This window comes from Pinus tabuliformis, chromosome 2_2, assembly GCF_031772625.1.
Source record: "Pinus tabuliformis cultivar Carrire ecotype Pingquan chromosome 2_2, CPIR1, whole genome shotgun sequence".
In the NCBI taxonomy this organism is placed as follows: domain Eukaryota; kingdom Viridiplantae; phylum Streptophyta; class Pinopsida; order Pinales; family Pinaceae; genus Pinus; species Pinus tabuliformis.
Window position 1 is genome coordinate 803,328,141 of NC_142300.1, and position 23,859 is coordinate 803,351,999.

Here is a 23,859-nt window from a genome sequence, read left to right on the forward strand (position 1 = left end):
GAACCTTTCCCCACTTCGGTCTTCAAAGTTCTCATTTGAATATTTGCTACTACCACCAAGATCTGCACCAGGGGCCGATCCACCCAATCTCACGCCCGAGGTTTCTCAATGACCCCCACGTCCTCCTACTCATGAGAGCCAGGCAATTGCTCTGACTATCGAGTATAGGTTGCACACTTCAGCACCATCCATTTTCGGAGCTAGCTGATTTGGTAGGTGAGTTGTTACACACTCCTTAGCGGATTTCGACTTCCATGACTACCGTCCTGTTGTCTTAATCAACCAACACCCTTTGTGGGATCTAGGTTAGTGCGCAAGTCGGCACTGTAACTCGACTTTTGGTTCATCCCGCATTGTCAGTTCTGCTTACCAAAAATGGCCCACTTGGAGCTCTCGATTCCATGGTGCGGCTCAATGGAGAAGCCACACCCTCTTACCTATTTCAAGTTTGAGAATAGGTCGAGGGCATTACGCCCCCGATGCCTCTAATCATTTGCTTTACCAGATAAAACTCACCCATGAGCTCCAGCTATCTTGAGGGAAACTTCGGAGGAAACCATCTACTAGATGGTTCGATTAGTCTTTCGCCCCTATACCTAAGTCAGACGAATGATTTGCACATCAGTATCGCTCCGAGCCTCCACCAGAGTTTCCTCTGGCTTCTCCCTGCTCAAGCATAGTTCACCATCTTTCGGGTCCAAACAGGTGTGCTCGCACTCGAACCCTTTGCATAAGCTCAAGGTCGGTCGATGATGCAACCCCCCAGAGAGGGGATCTCGCCCGTCAGCTTCCTTGCGCCTCGCAGGTTTTCAAACCCGCCGACTCGCACACATGTTAGACTCCTTGGTCCGTGTTTCAAGACGGGTCAAATGGAAAGCCCGCCAACCAACACCACGAGCACGCAGGTGCACATGGACCACCACAAGGGCGCATGCTTCGTTCCTCGACCACCGCAGCGGCAACTTGACAGGCAGTAATCCACCCGCGCTTGTGATGATGCAGCAGCCCGTGTTGGTTTTCACCTCAAGTCGAGTGGCGGACCAGCCTGAGTCGTTCCACATCCGACCGAGACGCATCAACAGCCTCCATCCACTTCCCTCTCGGAAATTTCAAGCACTCTTTAACTCTCTTTTCAAATTCCTTTTCATCTTTCCCTCACGGTACTTGTTCGCTATTGGTCTCTCGCCCGTATTTAGCCTTGGACGAAATTTACCACCCAATTAGGGCTACATTCCCAAACAACCCGACTCGCTGACAATGCCTCGTGATGCAGCAGGGTCTCCGGCCGACGGGGCTATCACCCTCTGAAGCGCCCCCTTCCAAGGGACTTGGCCCAGGTCCGCAGCTGAGGATGCTTCTACAGACTACAATTTAGGCGGCGCCGTAGCCCGATTTTCATGCTGGGCTCTTCTTGGTTTGCTTGCCGCTACTAGGGGAATCCTTGTAAGTTTATTTTCCTCTGCTTAATTATATGCTTAAACTCAGCAGGTGTTCTCGCTTGAGCTGAGGTCGCAAAGTTGGAGCTAAATCTGCCCTACCCTATGGGAGGATAAGGGAGAGCAAAGCAAGTTCGAGCGATGCCACACAAAGCCCGCATCAGCTAAAACCAACTGCCCATCCAAGGGGACAAGATCACCGCTCGCCGACGCACACCACGAAACATCGGTTGAAATATTTCTGCTGACCGCACTGCATGGGGCATGGATGACCAGCTCCACTGGTCCCTAGCATATTGCAGGGAGCGCGTTTAAATGGGATGCGACGCCCAGATAGACGTGCCCTCGATCGAGGCCTCGGGAGCAAATTGCGTTCAAAAACTCGATGATTCATGGGATTCTACTATTCACACTAAGTATCGCATTTCACTACATTCTTCATCGTAGCAAGAGCCAAGATATCCGTTGTCGAGAGTCATTTCTGTGTATTACCAAAAATCAGCCACAAAACTGAATAGGGGCATCCCCCACAACAAATGTAAAGCCAAGGGGCAAAAGGAGGAAAAACGCATGAGAGAAAGAGAACAAAGGTGTCTAAACCCCTCACGGGGGGAGGTTCGAATAGAGGACAATATCTCCCAGCCCCATGGCCTTGTAAAAAGGGGGGAAATGCATGGAACAACGATCGAGAAGGACTAGGGTGGCCACCCCAAGAGCTTGCACTACTTTTAACCCTTCCTCGACACCAACCCAAAACAATTTCCCTTTTTCTCCGTAGAGCTAGGGACTGAAAGGAAGAAAAGGGTAGAAAACAAAGCACAAACAAAGCACAAGCCTCCCAAGCCCCATGCCTTCATCAAATGGGGGGAATTGAAGGGGACGATGATCGAGAAGGACGAGGGTGGCCACCCCGGGAGCTCACACTGTGTTTCGTTCTTCCGGAACACCAATCCACAACAATCCCACCTTTTCTCCATAACGCTAGGGGCCACGAGGAAGAAGGGAAGAAAAAAACAAGAAAGAAAGGGATATATCAACCGTGGCTACCGGCTCACAAGGGGAGGCTTCAAACAGAGAACAAGCTTCCCCAACCCCATGCCTTCCCGAAAAGGGGGGAACTGCAGGGGACGGCGATCGAGAAGGACTAGGGTGGCCACCCTCGGAACTTGCACTGCTTTTCGTCCTTCCCGAACACCAATCCACAGCAATCCCACCTTTTCTCTGTAAAGCTAGGGGCCGAAAGGAAGAAGGGAAGAAAACAACATGAAAGAAAGAGAGATATCAAACGCGTCCACCGGCTCACAGAGGGAGGCTCAAACAGAGAACAAGCTTCCCCACCCCTATGCCTTCACAAAAATGGGGGGAACTGTAGGGGACGGTGATCAAGAAGGACTAGGATGGCCACCCTCGGAACTCGCACTGCTTTTTGTCCTTCCTGAACACCAATCCACAACAATCCCACCTTTTCTCCGTAAAGCTAAGGGGCCGAAAGCAAGAAGGGAAGAAAACAACAGGGAAACAAGAGATATCAAACGTGGCTATCGGCTCACAAGGGGAGGCTCAAACAGAGAACAAGCTTCCCAAACCCCGCGCCTTCGGAAAAAGGGGGGAACTGCAGGGGACGACGATCAAGAAGGAATAGGGTGGCCACCCTAGGAACTCGCACTACTTTTCGTCCTTCCCGAGCACCAATCCACAAAAATCCCACCTCTCCTCCGTAAGGCTAGGGGCAAAAGGAAGAAGGGAAGAAAACAACACCAAAGAAATAAAGATCCCAAGAAAAGAGAGAAGCTCAACAGCATGCCAAGCGGATGTCCGCTAACCAAAAAGAAATCAAACAAGGCACCCAATCAAAAAAGCGCCCCACCTCTTCACACCCTCCCACATGCATTCAACACAACACCCTTTCCAGCTTTACAACATAGCAAACAACCAAGCAAATAAATGACAACCCAAAATTGACCAATAGAAAAGACAAGGGCCACGATGAGACCAATGTCTGGAGCATGTCACTGAGAGGCAAACAGCCCCCCAACCAAGCAGCACAAGGCTTCAAACAACAAATAGGCTGCTGCCCATAACAAAAACCCACCCCGCTATTGCACCCCTTTGTGTACAAAACACCCAACAACCTTTCCAGCGTGGTTTGGAAACAATGGCTACGGATTGAATGAGAACAACTGGTAATGAGAGAGGGATAGCCAGGCAGTGTAGATAAGCCGCAACAATGTGGGCAGTGGGGGAATGTAAATTGCAGGCCTAGACAGCGATAAGGGAGCAATGATTTAAAAAAATTGAAGTGTTTTATTTTTATGCAGATTTTTGGCAGCTAAAGATAGCTGGGGGATTTGAAAAACGATTTTGCAGTCCTTGGAAAAATATTCCAAACCCCAGAAGCTGATATCAATGAAACTGATGTAAAATTTCTTCCGGACCTGAAAAACAATTGAAATTGAAACCCTTGTATAGCGAAACAACGCAGATAAACCTTGGAAATCTTCAGAAACCCTGCAACCTGGAAGGAAAAATCACCCAAAAATGATATGTGCATAAAACAAAAACTGAAAACCCTAAACCCAACAAACAATTTACAGTATTTACAAAATGAAAGCTCTTAAGAATCCAGATTTATCAATAATCACAGTAATATTATCAGAATTTAATTTTAATGCAAAATGCTTCAGAAAACCCTGCATGCATTCATAAAAAATATTTCGAATGATAAGCACGGGATCAAGAACTAGCTGGGCTCTTTCAGAAAACACAACCCGTGAGTTGGTTGGTTCAGCCGAGAACTTCCCCTAATGCCCGGTAATCGGAAAAAAGGATTTGCTGCACAGCTTAAAATCAACCATTAACATAGAAGGAGAAAACAATAGCGAAACCCCGATCAAATGGAGATACTTGCCACTATATTTCAAAATCTAAACTATTATTCAAACCCCAAAGATCAGACAAGATACCTGTGCCTAGATCAATCTTCATTAAGCTATCATCAATGGCTGAAAATAAAATTATGCAGAAAAAAAAGAACTATCTTACAACATTTTCAGAAGAGTAACATCAGCAAGATTTTTAACCCTAAAGTCTTTCTTTATTGGCACCAGAAAAAGTTTACAAGAGAGCTTCTTCAGCACAAGGCTCCAAGATCCAAATCTCAAATGACACCTAGCACCCTATTTAAAGGAAAGATTCCCAACAGCTAGTTCGAGTGATCCACATCAAAATGATCTCGACTGTTGATGAGGATCAAGATATCTCTTAATCTCATTCGTCGAATTTTTAATGTATTAAAAAATTGAAATTATGCATTTATTTACTCAAAATATTATTATTTTATTATTTTTAGGTTTTTTACTTTATTTATTTTTTTTAATTTTTAATTTTATTTAATTTTTTATTTTTTAGTTATTTTTTAATTTTTTTAATTTTTTAATTTATTTTTAAATGGATCCTCGAACTTAGCCTTTGGAAAAATCACCTAGGACCTAGGACTTAGGACTTATGAGGGGATTAAAACATTTTCTAACCCTCAAGACACTTTACATTATGATTTTTACAACTTTACATCTCAAGGGGGAAAACCCATTTGACATAGACCCTCATAAACCACCCAGTTCTGCAACACAACTATAATCTAGCAGATTAACACACTAGGATTCTCCTAAGATTCTAATGACAAAATTCATTCCAACTTTGGGGTTAGGCTGAAGGAAAACTCTGCCGATCATGGATCGGTGAGACGAAAAACCTTCTGGAACGTAGATTATCACTTAGAAAATTAAGTCCACCTAGGTAATTTACATACATGACTCATATTTGCTAAGATTATTTACAATTTATACATGCAGACTGGGTTTACAACATAAATTGATCAAGCTATCGATGACTGTCGAATGGCACAGACATGTCGATCAAGCGCTACCCTTTTTGCAAAGAAAAGGGGGTGTACTGCTATGGGTAGTTGATCGGTAGTGGTCAACATCTCACAGATTGTCACGACAACGCTCAGACGGGGGGTTGTCACCCTGATCCCCGATCTCTCCGTTTAAGCCTGTTTCCCACGGCTAAGGGGGGTAGACCCTATGAGATGATGAAAACCAACTGTGAACCAGTTGGGTTTGGAGACACGAAGGAGAAAGCACTAAATAGATTTTATTAAGTTTAATAGACTAGTGCCTCGCGGATTTAATGTTTAAACGATTAATTATCTACAGAAATAGAAACCATGTAGAGCAACCATTCAAACAAAAATTAATTTTTATCAAATGCGAGAAAATGCTTAAATGATACTCCAGCAATTGAAATTTCGAAAGATAAAGTGCTTTGAACAATCACGTAAAATATTAACTAGGGATCACATTCATGCAGTTAATCCTCAGATGAACATTGAATCATATTAAACCAATTCTCATGTCAAAATTTAAGCCTCAGCATAAAAGAATGAAACCTAAGAAATTCCAGAGCCAAGATAGAAATTTTCAATTTTTTTTTTTTTTAAATTCAAAATATTTTTTTAATTTTTATATTTTTAAATATTTTTATTTTTTATTTTCTAAGAATAAAACAAACTAAAATCTTAATAAAAATAAAACTTAAAATTATTCTAAACTAAATTAAACTAAATAAAACTAAAAATTATTAAAATCTACACTAAATCTAAAGTCTAATAAAATGAGTTTTTATGTCTTTTTATATTTTATATTTTTTTTGATTTTGTAAAGTTTTAAAATTTAATTTTTTTTTTTTTTTAATAAAAACTAAACTAAAAGCTAACTAAAAAAAGGTTAAAATAAATAAAAATTAAAATACTTGAATTTAAACTAAACTAATTCTAAAAATTAAAACAAAACTAAATCTAGAAAGAACCTTTTTATTTTTATTTTTTTAAACAATTTATGAGTTTTTTATATTTTTTATGATTTTAAAATTTTTTAAACAAAACTAACTAAATTAAAAAATAAAATAAAATAAAGATTAAACTAAATTAAACTAAAAGCCAGACTAAAATTAAATCTAATCTAATTCTAAAAGAAAATTTTCATGCCCCTTTTTTAACTTTTTTGTTTTATTTTTCATGAATGAAACAAAACAAAACCAAAAAAAGTCTAATTCTAAACTTAATCTAAATTAAAAAAAAACCTAAATAAAATCTAGAAAACTTTATTTTTTATTTATCTATCATATCAAAATACACTAAAATCATCTAAACTTAAACTAAAAAAGAAACGAAACTAAAGCTAAAAACGAAAAAAAACAACCTACGCTGAATTTTACCAACGCATAAAAAAAAAGAACAAAGAAAAACCTATGCTATATTACCCATACGTATATCGAAAATCGTTTTTTTCTTTTGGCTGGCTGCAGGTTCGAAGAGTTTGCGTGAGGAGCAGAGGCCAAAATTACAACAGCGTGAAGCTTTCGCAGGTTAGGAAGACGCTGCATGTAGGGGATAGACAGCCGAGAGAAGTGGAGCAACGATGTACGTGGAGAGGTTTGGAGGTAGCTCAGGCCAGAACTGCGCGGATTTCTTTCTTTTTGTTTGTTTGTTTGCAGGCTGCGGGCATTGCATGAAGGGAATGGAGCCTGCGTGAAAGAGAAAATCGAGTGTTGTGCGTGTTGCAACTGTGGGATGGGCTGCGTGGTTTGGCAGCAATGGCTACGGATTGAATGAGAACAGCTGGTAATGAGAGAGGGCTGGCCAGGCAGTGTAGAGAAGCCGCAACAATGTGGGCAGTGGGGGAATGCAGATTGCAGGCCTGGACAACGATGAGGGAGCAACGATTTAAAAAAATTGAAGTGTTTTATTTTTATGCAGATTTCTGGCAGCTGAAGATAGTTGGGGGATTTGAAAAACGATTTTGTAGTCCTTGGAAAAATATTCCAAACCCCAGAAGCTGATATCAATGAAACTGATGTAAAATTTCTTTCGGACCTGAAAAACAATTGAAATTGAAACACTTGGACAGCGAAACGACGCAGATAACCTTGGAAATCTTCAAAAACCCTGCAACCTGGAAGGAAAAATCACCCAAAAATGATATGTGTATAAAACAAAAATTGAAAACCCTAAACCCAGCAAACAATTTACAGTATTTACAAACTGAAATCTCTTATGAAGCCAGATTTATCAATAATCATGTAATATTATCATAATTTAATTTTAATGTAAACCGCTTTAGAAAACCCTGCATGCATTCATAAAAAATATTTCGAATGATAAGCCCGGGATCAAGAACTGGCTGGGCTCTTTCAGAAAACACAACCCGGGAGTTGGCTGGTTCAGCCGAGAACTTCCCCTAACACCCGGTAATATGAGAAAAGGATTTCCTGCACAGCTTAAAATCAACCATTAACACAGAAGGAGAAAACAATAGTGAAACCCCGATCAAATGGAGATACCTGCCACTATATTTCAGAATCTAAACTATTATTCAAACCCTAAAGATCAGACAAGATACCTGTGCCTAGATCAATCTTCATTAATCTATCGTCAGTGGCTGAAAATAAAATTATGCACAAAAAAAAGAACTATCTTACAACATTTTCAGAAGAGTAACACCAGCAATATTTTTAACCCCAAAGTCTTTCTTTATTGGCACCAGAAAAAGTTTACAAGAGAGCTTCTTCAGCACAAGACTCCAAGATCCAAATCTCAAATGACCCCTAGCACCCTATTTAAAGGAAAGATTCCCAACATCTAGTTCGAGTGATCCACGTCAAAATGATCTCGACCGTCGATGAGGATCAAGATATCTCTTAATCTCATCCGTTGAATTTTTAATGTATTAAAAAATTGAAATTCTGCATTTATTTACTCAAAATATTATTATTTTATTATTTTTTAGGTTTTTTACTTTATTTTTTATTTTATTTTACTTTTTTCAGTTATTTTTTAAATTTTTAAATTTTTTTAAATTTTTAATTTATTTTTAAATGGATCCTCGAACTTAGCCTTTGGAAAAATTACCTAGGACCTAGGACTTAGGACTTATGAGGGGATTAAAACATTTTCTAACCCTCAGGACACTTTACATTATGATTTTTACAACTTTACATCTCAAGGGGGAAAACCCATTTGACATAGATCCTCATAAACCACCCAGTTCTACGACACAACTATAATCTAGCAGATTAAAATACTAGGATTCTCCTAAGATTCTAATGACAAAATTCATTTCGGCTTTGGGGTTAAGCTGAAGGAAAACTCTGCCGATCATGGATCGGTGAGACGAAAAACCTTCCGGAACGTAGATTATCACTTAGAAAATTAAGTCCTCCTAGGAAATTTACATACATGACTCATATCTGCTAAGATTATTTAAAATTTATACATGCAGACTGGGTTTACAACATAAATTGATCAAGCTGTCGATGACTGTCGAATGGCACGGACATGTCAATCAAGCACTACCCTTTTTGCAAAGAAAAGGGGGTGTACTGCTATGGGTAGTTGATCGGTAGTGTTCAACATCTGGCTCTACTTGGGGACACGTTGCTACACTGTAGGAATGTGAGAATCCAGAATCTTCATCCACGCAACACACAACAAAAATAAGTAGCATCCATTCAAAAACCATCATATAACATTTAAGCACATAAAAGATAGAAACTCTTTAACTATGAAAAGTAAATCTAATCTAAAACAGAAATGAAATGCTGAGATTACAAGGAGTAGGGTTAAAAATACAATACAAAGGATGCCCCATGGCATCAAATGTATTCAATATAGTGTATATGAGCATTTTCCTGCTTTCAGGAAAATCTGTCGGCTGCTTGTCGGATGTGCCATGTCCAATTCTGCATATGGTAGGACTTTTTCCTATTTGGAAATCAAGCTGATCGTGGCCGTCTGATGCATCAAATCTTCTTTTCGTTTTCTTTCTCTTGTGCCTTTTATTTGTGGCAAGCTGTATTAATGATGGCGTGGAACTTTCTATTTCATAGCTCTTAGATGAAGTATGTAAGATATGTGTGACATGTCTTTCCTCATCTTGCATCTGATCTTTTATCGTTTTTAATTTTATTTGGATCACCTTCAATTGACCACCTTTCAATCGAACCAATGACCTCCTCATAGTAAGATGGAGCTCGTTGCAGCAGATGAGAAGGCTCTTGATCTATTGATGTTTCCTCGTTTCCTTCATCTTCCGACCGCTGTTGAAACTTCTGAAACTGTATTTTAATGGCGTCTATCTGACTAGAGTGTTCAACCTTTATAGCACTGATTTCCTTGGCATGGTATTCTTCCATGGTCATCAAGCAATGCTGCATAGATTTTATCACTTTCTTATTATTTGCTTGCATGGTCGTCATATTTTCCTCTAAGCTTGACATCTTGCTTTGCATAAAACTAATTTCTGTGTCATGATTAATCTTCATGTCTTCAATTTCCTTACTATGTTGATTTTGCATGATCTCCATCTCCCTATTACGCTTTTCCAGGTGAGTGCATAAAGTTCTCACATCATTGGTGTAATTAGTTTGATTTATCTCCATATTTCTTACCAGTAGCAATAGATCTTGTATAATTTGCTTATGATCTTCCTTTTCATTGTTAACATTGTTTTTACAATTTGTTTCTACTTTTCCACTACAAGTGGATGGAAAATTCTGATATGAAGCATTGTCTTGAAATCTTTCTTCGACAGCTGGACCTTTTATAAGATTAATTTCATTCTGTTGCACGATTTTAGGGTCATAGGGCGAGCTATCTAGATCACCATATCAATCTTTAAAAGCATCGACAATGTCTTGCAAAGAAATGAAGGAATCTTTAGAACAACTATTAAACTAGTTCAAAGCATCACCCTTTAAAGAATGGACAAATAGACGCATCTTGACATCTTCATGATTATATTGAGGAAGTCTACAATATATGATCATTACACAAGTAAACATGTTTAAATGTTGTCTAACAGTGACCGAATCACCACCTGAGAACAAAAATAATTTAGAAATGGCCTCTTTCGGAAAATCATGGAGATTATCAGTAAAATGACATGGTTTAAATGAATAATCCATGATGAATAATAAGGGATCAAATGGATGATAGAAAGAGATTTGTACTCAAGAAAATTAAGAGATGAAAGAAGTGGAGTCTCCACTTGAACAATGAATCTAATTCTAAGATCCAAAAAGCAACCAACAAGTAGATATGAGGGAGGCTTCTTGTCTGGGAAAAATAAGAAAATGGAGTGGAGTCGCCACCCAAACAAGAAATGAATCGAAGAGAAGTTGCTGATATGACGAAAGATAAGGTGATGAAAAGATCAAAATACGCCAAAGAATGTTGGCCGTTTGACAGGCTAATGAATGGCATAAAATATGAGATGACGCAAAAAAATGCTGAATCTGCCAACTCAAACATGAGATGAGAAAGATGAGAGAATGATGAGAAATGAGAAGATGAATGTTGAATAAACCAAGGACAGAAAAAACTCTCTCCCCGGCAACGGCGCCAAAAAAAAAATGTTGTCGCACAGATTGTCACGACAATGCTCAGACCAGGGGCTATCACCCTGATCCCCGATATCTCCATTTAAGCCTGTCTCCCGCGGCTAACGGGGATAGAACCTATGAGATGATGAAGACCAACTGTGAACCAGTTGGGTTGGGAGACACGAATGAGCAAGCACTAAATAGATTTTATTAAGTTTAATAGACCAGTGCCTCGCAGATTTAATGTTTAAATGATTAATTATCAGATGCTGCAGAAATAGAAACCATGTAGAGCAACCATTCAAACAAAAATTAATTTTTATCAAATGTGAGAAAATGCTTAAATCATACTCCCGCAATTGAAATTTTGAAAGATAAAGTGCTTTGAACAATCACGTAAAATATTAACCAAGGATCACATTCATGCAGTTAATCCTCAGATGAACATTGAATCATATTAAACACCAATTCTCAGGTCAAAATTTAAGCCTCAGCATAAAAGAATGAAACCTAAGAAATTCAAGAGCCAAAACTGAAATTTTCAATTTTTTTTTTTTTATTCAATTTTTTTTTTTAATTTTTATATTTTTAAATATTTTTATTTTTTATTTTCTAAGAATAAAACAAACTAAAATCTTAATAAAAATAAACTTAAATTATTCTAAACTAAACTAAACTAAATAAAACTTAAAATTATTAAAATCTACACTAAATCTAAAGTCTAATAAAAGGAGTTTTTATGTCTTTTTATATTTTATATATATATTTTTTTATTTTGTAAAGTTTTAAAATTTTTATAAATTTTAATTATTTTTTAATTTTTTTTAAATAAAAACTAAACTAAAATCTAACTAAAAAAAGGTAAAGCAAATAAAAATTAAAGTACTTGAATTTAAACTAAACTAATTCTAAAAATTAAAACAAAACTAAATCTAGAAAGAACCTTTTTTTTTTTAACAATTTATGAGTTTTCTATATTTTTTTATGATTTTAAAATTTTTTAAACAAAACTAACTAAAATAAAAAAAAATAAAAAAATAAATATTAAACTAAATTAAACTAAAAGCCAGACTAAAATTAAATCTAATCTAATTCTAAAAGAAAATTTTCATGCCCTTTTTTTAACTTTTTTGTTTTATTTTTCATGAATGAAACAAAACAAAACCAAAAAAAGTCTAATTCTAAACTTAAATCTAAATTAAAAAATAACCTAAATCAAATCTAGAAAACTTTATTTTTTATTTATCTATCATATCAAAATACACTAAAATCATCTAAACTTAAACTAAAAATGAAACGAAACTAAAGCTAAAAACCAAAAAAAACAACCTACGCTGAATTTTACCAACGCATAAAAAAAAAGGAACAAAGAAAAACCTATGCTATATTACCCATACGTATATCGAAAATCGTTTTTTTCTTTTGGCTGGCTGCAGGTTCGAAGAGTTCACGTGAGGAGCAGAGGCCGAAATTACAGCAGCGTGAAGCTTTCGCAGGTTAGGAAGACGCTGCGTGTAGGGGATAGACAACCGAGAGAAGTGGAGCAGCGATGTACGTGGAGAGGTTTGGAGGCAGCTCAGGCCAGAACTGCGCAGATTTCTTTCTTTTTGTTTGTTTGTTTGCAGGCTGCGGGCATTGCATGAAGGGAATGGAGCCTGCGTGAAAGAGAAAATTGAGTGTTGTGCGTGTTGCAACTGTGGGATGGGCTGCGTGGTTTGGCAGCAATGGTTACGGACTAAATGAGAACAGCTGGTAATGAGAGAGGGCTGGCTAGGCAGTGTAGAGAAGCCGCAAAAATGTGGGAAGTGGGGGAATGCAGATAGGAGGCCTGGACAGCGATGAGGGAGCAACGATTTAAAAAAAATTGAAGTGTTTTATTTTTATGCAGATTTCTGGAAGCTAAAGATAGTTGGGGGATTTGAAAAACGATTTTGCAGTCCTTGGAAAAATATTCCAAACCCCAAAAGCTGATATCAATGAAACCGATGTAAAATTTCTTCCAGACCCGAAAAACAATTGAAATTGAAACCCTTGGATAGCGAAATGGCGCAGATAAACCTTGGAAATCTTCAGAAACCCTGCAACCTAGAAGGAAAAATCACCCAAAAATGATATGTGCATAAAACAAAAACTGAAAACCCTAAACCCAACAAACAATTTACAGTATTTACAAAATGAAAGCTCTTAAGAAGCCAGATTTATCAATAATCACAGTAATATTATCAGAATTTAATTTTGATGTAAAACGCTTCAGAAAACCCTGCATGCATTCATAAAAAATATTTCAAATGATAAGCCTAGGATCAAGAACTGGTTGGGCTCTTTCAGAAAACACAATCCGGGAGTTAGCTGGTTCAGCCGAGAACTTCCCCTAACGCCCGATAATCTGAAAAAAGTATTTCTTGCACAACTTAAAATCAGCCATTAACATAGAAGGAGAAAACAATAGTGAAACCCCGATCAAATGGAGATACCTGCCACTATATTTCAGAATCTAAACTATTATTCAAACCCCAAAGATCAGACAAGATACATGTGCCTAGATCAATCTTCATTAAGCTATCATCAATGGCTGAAAATAAAATTATGCAGAAAAAAAAGAACTACCTTGCAGAATTTTTAGAAGAGTAACACCAACAAGATTTTTAACCCCAAAGTCTTTCTTTATTGGCACCAGAAAAAGTTTACAAGAGAGCTTCTTCAGTTCAAGACTCCAAGATCGAAATCTCAAATGACCCCGAGAACCTTATTTAAAGGAAAGATTCCCAAAAGCTAGTTCGAGTGATCCACGTCAAAATGATCTCGACCATCGATGAGGATCAAGATATCTCTTAATCTCATCTGTCAAATTTTTAATGTATTAAAAAATTGAAATTCTCCATTTATTTACTCAAAATATTATTATTTTATTATTTTTAGGTTTTTTACTTTATTTTATTATTTATTATTTTTTTATTTTTATTTTTATTTTTCAGTTATTTTTTAATTTTTTTGATTTTTTTAAATTTTAATTTAATTTTAAATGGATCCTCGAACTTAGCCTTTGGAAAAATCACCTAGAACCTAGGACTTAGGACTTATGAGGGGATTAAAACATTTTCTACGAAAACCCATTTGACATAGACCCTCATAAACCACCCAGTTCTACGACACAACTATAATCTAGCAGATTAACACACTAGGATTCTCCTAAGATTCTAATGACAAAATTCATTCCGGCTTTGTGGTTAGGCTGAAGGAAAAATTTGCCGATCATGGATCGGTGAGACGAAAAACTTTCCGGAACGTAGATTATCACTTAGAAAATTAGGTCCACCTAGGCAATTTACATACATGACTCATATCTTCTAAGATTATTTACAATTTATACATGCAGACTGAGTTTACAACATAAATTGATCAAGCTTTCGATTGCTGTCGAATGGCATGGAAATGTCGATCAAGCGCTACCCTTTTTGCAAAGAAAAGGGGGTGTAGTGCTATGGGTAGTTGACTAGTAGTGGTCAACATCTGGCTCTACATGGGGACACGTTGCTGCACTGTAGGAATATGAGAATCCAGAATCTGCATCCATGCAACACCCAATAGAAATAAGTAGCATCCATTCAAAAATCATCATATAACATTTAAGCACATAAAAGATAGAAGCTCTTTAACCATGAAAAGTAAATCCAATCTAAAACAGAAATGAAATGCTGATATGACAAGGAGTAGGGTTAGAAATACAATACAAAAGATGCCCCATGGCATCAGATGTGTTTAATATAGTGTATAATGAGCATCTTCCTGCTTTCAGACAAATCTGTCGGCTGCTTGTCGGATGTGCCATGTCCAATTCTGCATATGGTAGGACTTTTTCCTATCCGAAAATCAAGCTGCTCGCAGCCATCTGATGCATCAAATCTTATTTTCGTTTTCTTTCTCTTGTGCCTTTTCTTTGTGGCAGGGTGTATTAATGACGATGTGGAACTTTCTATTTCATAGCTCTTAGATGAGGTATGTAAGATATGTGTCACATGTCCTTCCTCATCTTGCATCTGATCTTTATCGTTTCTAATTTTATCTGGATCACCTTCAATTAACCACCTTTCAATCGAACCAATGACCTCCTCGTAGTAAGATGGAGCTTGTTGAAGTGGATGAGAAGGCTCTTGATCTATTGATGTTTCCTGGTTTCTTTCATCTTTCGACCGCTTTTGAAACTTCTGAAACTGTATTTTAATGGCGTCTATCTGACTAGAGTGTTCAACCTTTATAGCATTGATTTCCTTGGCATGGTCTTCTTCCATGGTCATCAAGCAATGCTTCATAGAGTTTATCTCTTTCTTATGATTTGCTTGCATGGTCGTCATATTTTCCTCTAAGCTTAACATCTTGCTTTGCATAAAACTAATTTCTGTGTCATGATTAATCTTCATGGCTTCAATTTCCTTACTATGTTGATTTTGCATGATCTCCATCTCCCTATTACGCTTTTCCAGGTGAGTGCATAAAGTTCTCACATCATTGGCGTAATTAGTTTGATTTATCTCCATATTTCTTACCAGTAGCAATAGATATTATATAATTTTCTTATGATCTTCCTTTTCATTGTTAACATTGTTTTTACAATTTGTTTCTACTTTTCCACTACAAGTGGATGGCAAATTCTGATATGAAGCATTGTCTTGAAATCTTTCTTCGACAGCTGGACCTTTTATAAGATTACTTTCATTCTGTTGCACGATTTTAGGGGCACAGGGCGAGCTATCTGGATCACCATATCTATCTTTAAAAGCATCGACAATGTCTTGCAAAGAAATGAAGGAATCTTCAGGACAACTATTAAACCAGTTCAAAGCATCACCCTTTAAAGAATGGACAAATAGACGCATCTTGACATCTTCATGATTATATTGAGGAAGTCTACAATATATGATCATTACACAAGTAAACCTGTTTAAATGTTGTCTAACAGCGACCGAATCACCACCTGAGAACAAAAATAATTTAGAAATGGCCTCTTTCAGAAAATCATGGAGATTATCAGTAAAATGACAAGGTTGAAATGAATAATCCATGATGAATAATAAGGGATCAAATGGATGATAGAAAGAGATTTCTGCTCAAGAAAATTAAGATATGAAAGAAGTGGAGTCACCACTTGAACAATGAATCTAATTCTAAGATCCAAAAAGCAACCAACAAGTAGATATGAGGGAGGCTTCTTGTCTCGGAAAAATAAGAAGATGGAGTGGAGTCGCCACCCAAACAAGAAATGAAACGAAGAGAAGTTGTTGATATGACGAAAGATAAGGTGATGAAAAGATCAAAATACGCCAAAGAATGTTGGCCTTTTGACAGGCTAATGAATGGCATAAAAGATGAGATGACGCCAAAAAATGTTGAATCTGCCAGCTCAAACGTGAGATGAGAAAGATGAGAGAATGATGAGAAATGGGAAGATGAATGCCGAATAAACCAAGGACAGAAAAAACTCTGTCCCCAGCAACGGTGCAAAAAAAAAATGTTGTTGCACAGATTGTCATGACAACGCTCAGACTGGGGGCTGTCACTCTGATCGCCAATCTCTCTGTTTAAGCCTGTCTCCTGCGGCTAAGGGGGGTAGACCCTGTAGGGAAATGGACGACCAACTGTGAACCAGTTGGATTGGGAGACATGAAGGAACAAGCACTAAATTTATTTTATTAATTTAATGGACCAGTGCCTTATGGGTTTGATGTTTAAACGATTACTTACTAGATGTTGCAGAAATGTAAACTGTGTACAGCAATCATTTATCATCAAATAACTTGAGCGATGCAAGATATCCAGTAAATTCACAATGTTTTAACGATGATCTAGCAATTTTAAAACTTCAAAAGATAAAGCTCGATACACAACCACGTAAATTTGAACATTAACCAAATATCATATTCATGTAGCTAATCTTCAAAATGATCATTCATGCATGCCAACTCACATAAAATGATAAACATTCATTCCACATCAAAAAATTATCCTTAGCAAAGATAATAAAGCGTGATAAACCCCTGAGCCAGGATCAAAAAATATTTCCAAAATATTTTTATATTTTTTAGATAAAGCAAAACTTAAAACTAAATGAGGCTCTTAAATTAAAAAAAATATTAAAATCTAAAAAGAAGCCTTTTATCATTTTCTATTTTATTTACTTCTAACAAAATTAAATCAAAATTTAAACTATAAGAAAAGAAATTATTTATGCTTTTTAAAGTTTTATAGTTTTTTATGAATTTTTTTATTTTTATATTTTTAAAACAAAACTTAAAGTTAAAATCTAAACTAAAACTAAAGTAATCAAAACTTGAAATAATTAAAATCTAATCTAAAACACCTAAAAAAAATAAAATCAAAAATAAAAAAAACTAAGGACTAAAACTTTTTATGTTTTTTTTTATCTATGAATTTAAATATAAAACAAAACTAAATTTAGATAAATCTAAAGTCTAAAACCAAAAACTTGAGTTAAATGAAACTAAAGGTAAATAAACAAAAAATTAATTCTAAAACTAACCATGCTAACTATATCAAAAAAATAAAAAAATCGATTTTTAAAATAAAAAAATTATGTTAAAAACACAACATCATAACAAATGATATGCTAAGAAAATAAACCAAATGAAAATCGAATACCTAAAACCCTAGCCGCATAGACTTGAAAAATTTTCGATTGCTTTGGTTATCACTTGTGCAGGTCGGACGGCATGAGGAGACGGCGAAGGTGATTTCGAGACTTGGAAAAAATCGCAGAAGGATTAGACGCGGATCAGGGCGAGGATCAGTGTGAAGGGACGAGGATGGGTAGCACGATGGGGAAGCTTGCGTACAAGCAGCAAGGAACGGTGATAGCTGATGTTTCTGAAGAGAAAATTTGTGTGGGACATGAGAGGTATGTGTAGGTGATGAGGATGCATGAATGGGATAGTTCAATGCAGGGTTTATGCAGAGAAAGATAACAAATGCGTATTGCAGACTTGGACGGAGAATGGGCGTGGGATTGATTGCAAGAAATGGACGTAGTAGAAAGGTTGAGCTGCATGGGAGAAAGCTGAGGAAAAGGTAGTACAATGTATAGTAGAGGTGGACGTGGGTAGCTTAAGGGGGTTGCAGATGAGGCAAAAGATGTGTTGACAGCAGACAGATGAGAGGGTTTTGTAGGCTAAAACGTATGTGGGCTTCTCCTTTGTATATATATGTGTTTTTCTTTTGACTTTCTGGGCATGAGGCCAACGTACACCTGAAAAAAAATTGAATTTTTCTCTATGAAATGAAGCCCCAAGAACAATAAACAGATGGCTTGAATAGAGCCTCAAATTTCTCTAGAAAATTTGAAAAATATTTTTGGAGAATATCCCTGCAAAAATGAAACCCCGGATGGCAGACTGCTTGAGATTACCTGATGAAACCCAAAAAAAATTCTCAAGGCTTGTACCTACGACCTACAAATGGAAAACGAAAACCCAAAAAATATATGTGCATAAACAAAACTAAAAAACCTAGATCAGCTAAACAATTTATAGCTTTTGACTCTTAAACAACCAGATTGATCAATAATCAGCAGCAATATTATCAAAAATTCCAGATTTACTATGAAAAACTTCAGAAAATCTCTCATGAAATTCAGAAAAAAAAACTAAATGATAAACCCAGGATCAAAACTAGCTGGGCTCTACAAGAAAATGCTTGCGAGAGTTGGCTGGTTCAGCCGAGAACTTCCCCTAATGCCCAGTAATCTGAAAAAAGGATTTCCTGCACAACTTAAAATCAACCATTAACATAGAAGGAGAAAACAACAGTGAAACCCCGATCAAATGGAGATACCTGCCACTATATTTCATAATCTAAACTATTATTCAAAACCCAAAGATCAGACAAGATACTTGTGCCTAGATCAATCTTCATTAAGCTATCATCAATGGCTGAAAATAAAATTATGCAAAAAAAAAAGAACTATCTTACAAAATTTTCAGAAGAGTAACACCAGCAAGATTTTTAACCCCAAAGTCTTTCTTTATTGGCACCAGAAAAAGTTTACAAGAGAGCTTCTTCAGCACAAGACTCCAAGATCCAATGATCTCAAATGACCCCTAGCACCCTATTTAAAGGAAAGATTCCCAACAGCTAGTTCGAGTGATCCACGTCAAAATGATCTCGACTGTCGATGAGGATCAAGATATCTCTTAATCTCATCCGTCGAATTTTTAATGTATTAAAAAATTGAAATTATGCATTTATTTACTCAAAATATTATTATTTTATTATTTTTAGGTTTTTTACTCTATTTATTTATTTTTTATTTTTTATTTTTATTTTTCAGTTATTTTTTAATTTATTTTTAAATGGATCCTCGAACTTAGCCTTTGGAAAAATCACCTAGGACCTAGGACTTAGGACTTATGAGGGGATTAAAACATTTTCTAACCCTAAAGACACTTTACATTATGATTTTTACATCTCAAGGGGGAAAACCCATTTGACATAGACCCTCATAAACCACCCAGTTCTGCGACACAACTATAGTCTAGCATATTAACACACTAGGATTCTCCTAAGATTCTAATGACAAAATTCATTCAGGCTTTGGGGTTAGGCTGAAGGAAAACTCTGCTGATCATGGATCGGTGAGACGAAAAACCTTCCGGAACATAGATTATCACTTAGAAAATTAGGTCCACCTAGGCAATTTACATACATGACTCATATCTGCTAAGATTATTTACAATTTATACATGCAGACTGAGTTTACAACATAAATTGATCAAGCTATCGATGACTGTCGAATGGCACCGACATGTCGATCAAGCGCTACCCTTTTTGCAAAGAAAAGGGGGTGTACTGCTATGGGCAGTTGACCGGTAGTGGTCAACACCTCCCAAGACGAGCCTGGCCAACATTATCGCTCATCCGCTACCCAGTGGAGATGGAGAGAAGATGAAAATCGATTGCCCTATGAATGACCCAAGGCCATCGTTGAGGCAAACCCGAAAACACAACTCGATTACCAACCCACCTTTCACACGGAAAGAAAACCTGTCGCTGGTATCATCTCGAGGGGCACGCAGGGACCAAGACGAGCCGAGGAGCCACACCACAATAGCCCATACAGCTCCAAGAACTTGGAGAGCGGAAGGGGAATTTTTCACATATGCCTCCTAGGATGAGCATGACCAACATTACTGCTCATGCGCTACCGAGTGGGGATGGAGAGAAGATTAAAATTACCCGCCCTACAGACGACCCAAGGCCATCCTTCAAGCAAACTCGAAAACATAACTCGATTACCAACCTAGGGAGCTAGGGAGCCACACCACAACAACCCATACAGCTCCAAGAACATGGAGAGCGGAAGGGGAATTGTTCACATATGCCTCCCAGGATGAGCGTGGCCAACATTACCGCTCATGCACTACCGAGTGGGGATGGAGAGAAGATGAAAATCGACCGCCCTACAAATGACCCAAGGCCATCGTTATGGAAAACCAGAAAACACAACTCGATTACCAACACACCTTTCACACGGAAAGAAACCCCAGTCTGGTATCAACTGGAGGGTCGTGTGAAGACCAAGACGAGCCAGGGAGCCACACCACAACAACCCATATAGCTCCAAGAACATAGTGGAAGGGGAATTGTTCACATATGCCTCCCAGGACAAGCATGGCCACCATTTCCGCTCATGCGCTACCGAGTGGGGATGGAGAGAAGATGAAAATCAGCCTCTCTACAAACGACCTATGGCCACGGTTCAGGAAAACCCGAAAACACAACTCGATTACCAACCCACCTTTCACACGGAAAGAAAACCTGTTGCTGGTATCATCTGAAGGGGCATGAGGGGGACCAGGACAAGCCAGGGAGCCACACCACAACAGCCCATATAGCTCCAAGAACTTGGAGATCAGAAGGGGAATTGTTCACATATTCCTCCCAAGATGAGCGTGGACAACATTACTGCCCTACCGAGTGGGGATGGAGAGAAGATGAAAATCGATCGCCCTACAAATGACCCAAGGCCATTATTCAGGCAAACCCAAAAACACAACTCAATTACCAACCCACCTTTCACACTGAAAGAAAACTTGTTGCTCGGATCATCTAGAATTTGCATGGGCGCCCACATGACCGAAACGAAGCGACAAGGTAGAGCCGAGAAAACGAGCACGAATGTGTACCAAGCCAACCTCGGGTCACAACTTAGCATCTTTTATACTAGCTCATTGGCCCATGTGTGCCCTCGCCCAAACAACCCACGCGAACGAGTTGACACGGACGCCCTCAAACGACCTGCCCGAACGAATTTGCATGGGCGCCCGCACGACCGAAACGAAGCGATAAGGGAGAGCTGGGAAAATGAGCTGCATGAACGTGCAAAAAGCCAACCTCGGGTCACAACTTAGCATTTTTTATATGGGCTCGTTCGCCTGGGTGCCCCCTCGCCCGAATGAGTTCACACGGACGCCCGCAAATGACCCGCCCGAACGACCGAAACAAAGCGACAAGGGAGAGTCAGGCAAACGAGCTGCACGAACGTGCACAAAGCCAACCTCCAGTCACAACTTAGCATTTTTGATACGAGCTCATTCGACTGGGCACGCCCTTGGCCGAATGACCCGCCCGAACGAGTTCACACGGAAGCCCTCAAATGACCCACCCAAACGATTTTTCATGGGTGCCCGAACGACCAAAACGAAGCAACAAGGGATAGTCGGGCAAACGAGCTGCACGAACGTGCACAAAGCCAACCTCAGGTCAAAACTTAGCATTTTTTTATACGGGCTCGTTCTCCCAAGCGTGCCCTCGCCCGAACGAGTTCACACGGACGCCCTCAAATGACACGCGGGAACGACCGAAACGAAGCGACAAGGGAGAGTCAGGCAAACGATCTGCACGAACGTGCACAAAGCCAACCTTGGGTCACAACTTAGAAACTTTGATATGGGCTCGTTCCCCCGCGCATGCCCTCGCCCGAATGACCCGCCCGAACGAGTTCACACGAACGCCCTCAAATGACCCACCTGAACGACTGAAACAAAGCGACAAGGGAGAGTTGGGCAAATGAGCTGCACGAACGTGCACAAACCCAACCTCGGGTCACAACTTAGCATTTTTGATATGGGCTCGTTCACCCGGGCGCGCCCTCGCCCGAACGACCTGCCCGAACGAGTTCACACGGACGCCCTCAAACGACCTGCCCGAACGATCGAAACGAAGCGACAAGGGAGAGCCGGGAAAACGAGCTGCACGAACGTGCACAAAGCCAACCTCGGGTCACAACTTAGCATTTTTTGATACGGGCTCCTTCGCCCAGGCACGCCCTCGCCCGAACGACCCGCCCGAACGAGTTCACATGGACGCCCTCAAAGGACCCGCCTGAACGACCAAAATGAGATGACAAGGGAGAGCTAGTCAAATGAGCTGGACGAACGTGCACAAAGCCAACCTCAAGTCACAACCTAGAATTTTTTGATGCGGGCTCGTTCGCCTGGGCGCGCCCATGCCCGAACGACCCGCCCGAACGAGTTCACACGGACGCCCTCAAACGACACGCTCGAACGATTTTGCATGGGCGTCCGAATGACCAAAATGAAGCGATAACGGAGAGCCGGGAAAACGAGCTGCACGAACGTGCACAAAGCCAACCTCGGGTCACAACTTAGCATTTTTTGATACGGGCTCGTTCACCCGGGAGCGTCCTCGCCTGAACGAGTTCACACGGACACCCTCAAATGACCCGCCCGAATGAATTTGCATGGGCACCCGCACGACCAAAACGAAGCGACAAGGGAGAGCCGGGCAAACGATCTGCACGAACGTGCACAAAGCCAACCTCGGGTCACAACTTAGCATTTTTTGATACGGGCTCGTTCGCCCGGGAGCACCATCGCCCGAACGAGTTCACACGAACGCCCTCAAACGACCCGCCCGAACGAATTTGCATGGGCGCCCACACGACCGAAACGAAGCGACAAGGTAGAGCTGGGCAAACGAGCTGCACGAACATGCACAAAGCCAACCTCGGGTCACAACTTAGCATTTTTTGATACAGGCTTGTTCACCCAGGCGCGCCCTCGCTCGAACGACCTGCCAGAATGAGTTCACACAGACGCCCTCAAATTACCCGGCCGAACGATTTTGCATGGGCGCTCGAATGACTGAAACGAAGCGAGAAGGGAGAGTCGGGCAAACGAGCTGCACGAACATGCACAAAGCCAACCTTGGGTCACAACTTAGCATTTTTTGACACGGGCTCTTTCACCCGGGCGTGCCCTTGCCCGAATGACCCACCTGAACAAGTTGACACGAACGACTTCAAACGACCTGCCCGAACGATTTTGCATGGGCGCCCAAACGACTGAAACGAAGTGACAAGGGAGAGCCGGGCAAACAAGTTGCACGAATGTGCACAAAGCCAACCTCGGGTCACAACTTAGAATTTTTTGATACGGGCTCGTTCGCCCGGGTGCGCCCTAGCCCGAATGACCCACCCGAATTAGTTCACACGGACGCCCTCAAACGACCCGCTCGAACGATTTTGCATGGGCGGCTGAACGACTGAAACGAAGTGACAAGGGAGAGCCGGGCAAACGAGCTGCACGAACATGCACAAAGCCAACCTCGGGTCACAATTTACCATTTTTTGATACGGGCTCATTCGCTCGGGCGCGCCCTTGCCCGCACGACCTGCCCGAATGAGTTCACACGGACGCCCTCAAATGACCCGCCCGAACGACCGAAACGAAGCGACAAGGGAAAGCTGGGCAAACGAGCTGCACGAACATGCACAAAGCCAGCCTTGGCTCACAACTTAGCATTTTTTGATATGGGCTCATTCACCCGGGCGCGCCCTCGCCCGAACGAGTTCACATGGATGCCCTCAAATGACCCGCCCGAACGACCGAAATGAAGCAACGAGGGAGAGTCGGGAAAACGAGCTGCACGAACATGCACAAAGCCAACCTCG

At 39.8% G+C, this 23,859-nt stretch overlaps 2 non-coding genes across 2 annotated transcripts in view; both read right to left on the reverse strand.

The window, feature by feature from the left end:
• The window catches only part of LOC149195346 (25S ribosomal RNA), a 3,407-nt gene extending 1,895 nt beyond the window's left edge, over positions 1–1,512 (reverse strand). Inside the window, exon 1 of the ribosomal RNA XR_016255522.1 lies at positions 1–1,512. This exon is cut by the window's left edge and continues 1,895 nt beyond it. This is a non-coding gene — a ribosomal RNA (25S ribosomal RNA).
• A 247-nt stretch (positions 1,513–1,759) lies between these two features.
• Positions 1,760–1,913, reverse strand: LOC149195347 (5.8S ribosomal RNA). The gene has a single exon (XR_016255304.1). It is a non-coding gene; the product is annotated as a 5.8S ribosomal RNA (ribosomal RNA).
• Between the last annotated feature and the right edge of the window lie 21,946 nt (positions 1,914–23,859).